Source organism: Odontomachus brunneus, unplaced genomic scaffold (assembly GCF_010583005.1).
Source record: "Odontomachus brunneus isolate Ranch 3 - 2012 unplaced genomic scaffold, Obru_v1 Obru_scaffold_238, whole genome shotgun sequence".
Classification (NCBI taxonomy): Eukaryota; Metazoa; Arthropoda; class Insecta; order Hymenoptera; family Formicidae; genus Odontomachus; species Odontomachus brunneus.
In genome coordinates, this window is record NW_022639688.1 from 253,760 (window position 1) to 258,731 (window position 4,972).

At 34.2% G+C, this 4,972-nt stretch overlaps 1 protein-coding gene across 1 annotated transcript in view; it reads right to left on the reverse strand.

Moving 5' to 3' along the window:
* Positions 1-2,401: 2,401 nt before the first annotated feature.
* LOC116852602 (signal recognition particle 14 kDa protein) overlaps positions 2,402-4,972 on the reverse strand; it is a 119,398-nt gene continuing 116,827 nt past the window's right edge. The window contains exon 6 of the transcript XR_004379798.1: positions 2,402-4,017. The gene's annotated coding sequence lies outside the window, so the exon portion shown is untranslated. The remainder of the gene's footprint in view (positions 4,018-4,972) is intronic.

Here is a 4,972-nt window from a genome sequence, read left to right on the forward strand (position 1 = left end):
TAAAAAACGACCAGAATATGCAAAAAGGCAACACAATGTCATTTTGCTCCATGATAATGCCCCATCACATACAGCAAAACGGGTCAAGGAAACGATCGAGTCGTTCAGTTGGGAATTACTACCGCATGCGGCTTATTCTCCAGACTTGGCTCCGTCCGATTATCACCTGTTCGCATCGCTAGGACACGCTCTCGCTAACCAACGCTTCGATTCGTATGAAAATGTGGAAAAATGGCTAGATAACTGGTTCGCTTCAAAAGATGAAAAGTTTTTTTGGCACGGCATTCATAAACTGCCAGAGAGGTGGGAAAAATGTGTTCAAAACAGTGGAAATTATTTTGAATAAAGTATTATTTATCACTTTCGAACAACAGACGTCTTATTTGTATAAAAAAATTCCGGTTTCATACTTCTACACCTGGTATATATTTTAAATCAAAGAAATCATTTTTTATCTAGAAATTCATAATTTTACAGCTGATTTTACAAATTTAAAAAAATATTACTTTATATTTATTACATGTTTTCTCAAATGTAACAAATATTTTTTTAAGTTAAGAAATTATATATAACAAAATATATTTCTTTAAATAAAAAAATTTTTCTTTAGTATACATTATCAAAATTTAAGTTTTGATTTCCTTATTTCTTCATTAATTTAATAATTATAAATAATTACATTTATTTTTTTCATAATAGTTGTAGAAATTTTTACAAAACATTATTACAAATATTTATTTTTTGTTTACCATAGATATTGTGTATAAAATATATTTAGTCTATATTTTAATATTTTAAATAAAGGTTTTGTGACTTTATTCCTTTATTTATATAAAATATTTATAAAATATTACTATATATATTTATTTTTTGTTTACAATAGATATTGTATAAAATATTTAGTCTATATTTTAATAATATTTTGAATAAGGATTTTGATACTTCCCCCAATTATGTATATATAAAAAAAATACAAAATATTTACGTAATATTTGAAATATTTTGAAAAAAACAATTCGAAATAAATATTTATGAATCTTTATCATGAAAATATATAGTGTGTCTGGGCCTGCGTTTAGAGAAAATGCTATACAAAATGTTTTTGAATTCTTTTAATTGTCTCATACTATATATAATCTACATAAAGAGAAACACTCACATTTTCCTAATTACATAATGCATTATGTAATTAACTTAATGTAGTAAACTTTTTCATAAAAAAAACTAAAAAAGTCTGAAAAATCCTTCCTTTCTCTGAAAATCTCAAATTTCAGAAAAATTCTGAGATTTTCATTAAAAAATTTTCACTAGGGCAGCCAAAAGGTATTTTTGTAAATAAACTTTTTCTTTTATAACTATTCAAAATTTCCGAAATCGAATGTTTAAAGTACGAATATTGTATATCAAGAATTTCTCCGTTTTTGCAATAAAAAACGTGATTGTAGTCAATTTGATGTGCTTTAACTACTGGAATTAAAGGCAAATTGTTCATAAGTGGTCTACGGGGGGTACTCAGAGATTCTTGTCTTTAAAAGTTTTAAACTTTATTTCATATTATACGTTGGGTGCCTTTCTATCTTGCTAAAGATTCACGCGCTTGGCGCATGAGTTTGAAATCGTCGCAGGTTTGTGTTTACAGGCCGCGACGATTATCACGTTGAAAAACAGCGAATAATAAACACAAACAGCTGATCGACACTCACAACGTCACACAACTCGATAAATATTTGTGTTCACGTGTCCGAGCACATCCTTATGGCATCGATATATTATTAAAATTTAACCCGATCGGCTGATCCGCAACATCCAATCCGGTTGTTCCATATAGAAAAAAAAGGTCTATAAAAGCGATTGTCGAAACCGTTACAGAGACTTCAACTGGTTCGTCAAAGTTATGACGTTTTATAATTCTCAGCTCGTCGAACGTACATTTTTCCTCAGTCTTTTTTCTTTGATATACTCCACATGGGATTTCGGATCGGTTATCGCAAATCGCACGAGTGTATTCCAACGACAAAAATCAGTCTCTCGCTAATTTGAGCGGGGCGATATTCGCCCGTTTTATATCCCGCCTAAATGTACTGAGTTGTTACGTGAACGCTTACCTGGACTGCGTCAATCGCGCGAGAGAGTGCAGCAACGTTATTGCGAGGACTCGTTGCACAACGGCCAATGCGAAGAAGATTTCCACCGAACAACGCGAAGAAGCTCCATCCGCTGCGCTTTCTAGCATTATCAAAGTGCATTATATCGCCGTACATTTAAAATAAATCTTGCAGCCCGCGTTCTATTAAGGTGGTAATTACATGCAGAAGACTGTTTTCCAGACTATTTTTACGAATTTCTTTTAATGGAAACGGTAGGATCAATAGATTTGAAATTTGCACAGTGTATTCATTAATGTTCAAAGTATAAAATAAATTTTATTGAATCACAAGAACGGATCCACTTTTTAATTATAGATAAAAATGCAGTCATCCGTTTGCAAGTTCTATGTTTGCTGTCGACATAATTCCGGGTACTACTCTGAAACCAAAAAATGAGAAAGATTTTAAAAATATACAGTTGCCATTATAGCCAGTACTAAGATGAAGACAGTAAAGCCAAGTTTGGAAAAATAATAACTGTACAAAGAAAAAAGTATCGAAATTGAAGTTTTTATTCAACTTTTAATCATGTTAAAAAATGAATAAAATAAAATATAACTGTGTTCGAGGTAGAAGCGAAAACTACATGTCTATTGTATATTGTATAAAAACTTCAAGTTATTCGGTTTAGTAGATTTTGCGTAATCGTGTCGATAGTTTAAGAAAATGTAGTTTTCAAAAAAACGCGTTTAAAGTTTTATGTGTATTTTCCATATAGATAGTAACAAAGTTTTTGAACTTACAATCAATCAGCCATTGCAGGTGTATAAAATATGTCATCATCTTCCTCAAAAAGTTCTCCAGAGGCCACTTGTCTCTCACAGTTTTCGGATCTGGCCCTCTGAATCTCAATGGAAAATCGACGCTTCGCGCGATTAATGTTTTCATGGTCTTATTAAAGTGCAAATATCTCCGCTCTTCTGCCGATTTTCACGCCCATGACTGACAAAATTTTCAAAATAGGTGCATATTCTTCGTTAAAAATAATAATGGCTAGAAATGTCGCTATTTCCATTGTTTTCAAGCCTGCATGTATATGTTTTGGTAAGTGCCATCACATTGAGACTTTCGTTATTATTTTGCGTGTTTGCACCAAAATATCTCGTCAAAAGGTCGTTTCTTAAGAGATCCTCGTATATTGGCTTTATTACTTGAAGAATTTTTTCATTTAAAGGCTGTTAATCGTTTTTAAAATCATCTAAAGTTCCCTGCGTCTCAGCGCGTCGCCACGCGCATCAGCTTGATGAACTCGGCGGACATTGCATATGCTGAGGCTTGGTGTCGCTGGAACTTTTATGAAAATAAATGGCCCAAAATTTAATTCTCATATCTTCCATCGAGTGAGCCGTTTAATAACCAACCCATAATGTTTCATGAGATCATGGATAATTTTGTCTGTTAGGTTTCCAACTCCTTTGCCTCCAATATTTTCATTATTTTTTTTTAACATTTTTCAATCTCGTACTCTTTCTTCTCTGTACGTGATGTCCAGATAGTAAGCGAAGAGGATCTTCGCATAACTTACAATTAGTAAAGATACTTCAGGCTAGCGCACATTTGTATTCAAACCGCTCCTGTTCCGTCAATTTTTCGATATCCTTCTTCTAACTTCACATAAATATTTTCAAATGTATATATTTTAAGAATATGCAATAAAAGAATGGCTAAAAGATTTTTTTCCATATAATTCCCCTCTTAAAGCCTAGTCTTTCTTTTTTTTCTTAATTCCTGTGCGTGAACCATTCCTCGCCCCCCACTTTCCTCCCACTTTACCATGCCCTGTTCTGGACAGATCCGGTATCCGGTTTGGTTGAAACATCTCGATCATAACCGAACATTGCTGGTCCTCCGAGTCGGATCGGTGCTTATTCTACAAAAGAGGTGAGCAAGAAGTGACTGATTGATTCAAGTGAAATGTCTAAGCAACTGCAGCAACAGTTGCAATTGCAACGCTCTATTGAACGAACGCTCGACAATTTTAAGAATATAGGACGACAGAATCTAACACCAGCTAAGGTGCCTTCGAGAATTTCTTCTCTGTGGGAACTCTGGCGGCAATTTCAAGTGGGCTATTCCACTTCGTCAAAGGCAACCCTCGAGGCTAACCAAAAGGCAATGGAGTATTTCGAGGACAATCGATTCGATGCAACGGAGGATTCATACCAAAATGTGGTGGATTTTATATTCGAAATGTTAGAGGAACTCGAACTTCTTTTCTCTGCAACGATTCGGTGAGTGTGCACAATCGATCAACAATCTCTGCGGTCTCTCTCTCACAATTTCCCCTTATTCGACTTTCGCCATTCGACGGAAGTTTTGCCGAGTGGGAACAATTTCGCGATCGTTTCATTTTTCTCATTATTAAAAATCCCGAGTTGAACGATTTCGCGACAATGCCTGTTTTCACCTCGTGCTCGCCTTTTCTCAGGTCGTGCGTTACCCAGATAACAATTGATGACGGCTCACGTTACCCTCACGGCGTGCGTGCGTAAAAAGTAGCATTATGCAGTCATGTGTGAGGGGTATATGAGCGGTTGAATAAGGTCATACATATACCATAAACAGACTTATATATAATTCTGAATATATTTATTAATTATATATTAGGACCTTAACTTAGTTTCCGCCCAAAAAATACTGAGAAAAAGCATTTATTGTAAAAAATTTATTTAAATTATTTCAATGAAAGTATTTTCCATCACTTTCTACAACTTTTTGCCATCTTTCTGGCAACTGGGCGATACCATCTCGATAAAACGATGTTTGTTTCGAAGCAATCCATTCGTCCACCCATTCTCGCACTTCTTCAACATTTCGGAAGCGTG